Source organism: Capricornis sumatraensis, chromosome 19 (genome assembly GCF_032405125.1).
Source record: "Capricornis sumatraensis isolate serow.1 chromosome 19, serow.2, whole genome shotgun sequence".
Taxonomy (NCBI): Eukaryota; Metazoa; Chordata; class Mammalia; order Artiodactyla; family Bovidae; genus Capricornis; species Capricornis sumatraensis.
The window spans coordinates 69836500-69839426 of NC_091087.1; the positions used below are offsets into that span (position 1 = coordinate 69836500).

The following is a 2927-nucleotide window of genomic DNA, read 5'->3' on the forward strand; positions in this document are numbered from 1 at the left end:
AAGAAATTAGAGCATAATACTAAAGAGCAGATCACACACTATTTTGCCAAATCCAGATTTATCCAGAACATGTGTTATAGTCATATCCAGACGGATGTAAATCCAGGTGAATTCATACTTACAGGGAAAAACAGCCTTCCACACCTGTTCTTTCCTTCTGGAAGTGGGCTTCCTGCAGACAGGGAAGGGGTCTTTAACACACCAGGGAGAGCATCAGGACAGCATGGGGTAGGAAGGTGTTGTTTAGATAGAGACCTCGTCTTCATTATGGGCCCCGGTGCTCAAGAGGCTGAATGGCCCTCCTGGGGCCGCCTCCCCTCCAGCACCGTCCCTGGAGGACTTCATCTCCGTCCTTTGCTGATATTCATAATTTAGAATTCTGTTTCTCATGCTTTTCTTTTTTTATTGGAGGAAAATCACTTCACCATATTGTGTTGGTTTCTGCCATACAACAATGTGAATCAGCCATAAGTATACACATATCACCTCCTTCTTGAGCTTCCCTCCTTCCCCGCATCCCACTCTTCGAGGTCATCACAGAGCCCCCAGCTGGGTTCCCGGTGTTATTTGGCAACTTCTCAGCAGCTGTCGATTTTACACATGGGAGCATATTTATGTGGATGCGTCTTCCTCCACCCGTCCTTCCCTCTCCCTCCCCAACTGTGTCCAAAAGTCTGTTTTTCACATCTGCATCTCCATTCTTTCCTGGCAAATGGGCTCATCAGTACCATTTTTCTAAAGGAGCTTTGATCACAACCCAGAGAAGAGTGTCTTATTCTTTGCATGGAAAGCAGGAGAGAGTTTGAAACCACTTGCAAAGGAGAAGAATGTAGAGGGTAAAAAGAAGGAGAAGGCAGGGTGGTGCGTTGCCTGCAGGGCCAGTAATTACGATGGATGCAGGACACGATGTTTCTGTTGTGTTGAGGGAGTGAGGGCTCAAGGGGATCCTTGCTACCAGGGCTTTGCCTCCCCAACTCTCAGCAGCCTTGTTACAAGTAATCGGCAGTGTTAACTTGGTATGTTATTAACAGGTTCCATTTGCCCTCATCCACAATCTAGCCTTCATCTCACGGATTACTTCCCTGAAAGAAAATAGCACCTTTCCACGTGTCTTTCATATTTCAGTGGAATAAAATTAAGTCACTAAGTACTAGCTGCAAACAGGCATTTACAATTCCGAACACTCTCAAGAGCCACCTGCCTGGAAGGTGGCTCAAAATGGGAAAGACAATTGAATACAATACTAATCGATGTGTATTTATAACTTTACTTGTATAACACTTTAATAGATCAGAAATCAACCCGACTTTAAAAAAAAAAAAAAAAACATTCAAAGTCTTATTTTGCATAGACTGTTACAGACAGGGGGAAAACAGCTCTCTACAACCCTCCTTTCCTCACGGGGGTGAGCTCTCTGTAGATGGGGAGGGGGTCTCTACTTCACACTCTGGAGTTCAAGAACAAGGTAGGCACTCCTTTTAAAGGTATGTAATCATATGGAGTCTACGGCCATACCACCCTGAACTCCCCGATCTTGTCTTATCTCGGAAGCTAAGCAGGGTCGGGCCTGGATAGTACTTGGATGGGAGACAGCCTGGGAATACCGGGTGCTATAGGCTCCAGGGCTTCCCTGCTGGCTCAGATGGGAAAGAGTCTGCCTACAATGCGGGAGACCCGGGTTCAATCCCTGGGTTGGGAAGATCCCCTGGAGAAGGAAATGGCAGCCCAGTACTCTTGCCTGGAAAATCCCATGGGCGGAGGAGCCTGGTAGGCTACAGTCCATGGGGTCGCAAAGAGTCAGACACAAATGAGCAACTTCACTTCACTTCACTTCAATCATATGGAAAATGAAAACAGTATCCTATTTAAAGAAGGCATTTTTATTCTCTGTCCAGTGAGGTTTGATTTGGAAAACATGCAACCACACAGCAGGATCAGACGTCTGAGATCTGACACTCTCTCTCCTGACCCGATTTACAATCCATACGAACATACTTTAACTCTTCTGCGGGCTTGGTTAGCATACTTAGGCTATGTCAGGAGAGCCTTCTCTGTTCACTGCAGTGACTTCTTGGAAGAACCACTGATGCTTCGTCAAGGCAAAACAGCAGCAGATAATTTGCCCTCTCACGTCTCTTTAATCTCTTGCTTCAAAAAGCCTCACTTTTCTCGTCCCATCCAGTCTTGACTATTGTACATGATCCTTACCAAATCCCAACCAAGCCTCCACATTGGAAGACCTGCTTACCCCAAATTCCTAATCCTAAATCAGTTCCAGCCTTGCCTCCTCACCTCACCAGCACTGCCTAAGCTCTCTCCAACTTCTCCATTACTTTAGTTAGCACTGACTCATTGGGAAAGACCCTGATGCTGGGAAAGACTTAAGGCAGGAAGAGAAGGGAGTGGCAGAGGATGAGATGGTTAGATAGCATCACTCAATCGACATGAATCTGAGCAAACTCCAGGAGACAGTGGACAGATGGGCCTGGCGTGCTGCAGTCCATGGGGTCGCAAAGAGTCAGACACAGCTTAGCGACTGAAAAACAACTATGAGACCTAGAATTTTCTTGTAACAGGTTGTGTTAGTGACACTTTGGGGGGCCAGCATTTTAAAAGATAAAAGCCCCCAGCTGTAGGGTTGATGTAACATTGCATGCAGCAATCACAATGCTTGTACAAACTCAGCCTTAAGCACAGAGAAATCTTGTCCTTCTTTGGAATATAGACAAAAAGGGTATAATGGGGATGAAGGGGTGGTCCTCTATTTGTAGCTTCTTAATAAAGATGTAGTGTACAATAAATTACACCAGTGGTTCACATTTTCGCTACTTAAACTAATCTATTTTGTTGCAAAATCAAAAGGCCTCCTTCCTCAAGAAATAATTTTTTGAAAAATAAAAATTAAAAGAGTCATGAAATAAAACTTT

The 2927-nt window shown here is 45.0% G+C and overlaps 1 pseudogene; it reads left to right on the forward strand.

The window, feature by feature from the left end:
* The first annotated feature begins 1501 nt into the window (after positions 1-1501).
* On the forward strand, positions 1502-1619 carry LOC138095637 (5S ribosomal RNA; annotated as a pseudogene).
* The last annotated feature ends 1308 nt before the right edge of the window (positions 1620-2927 follow it).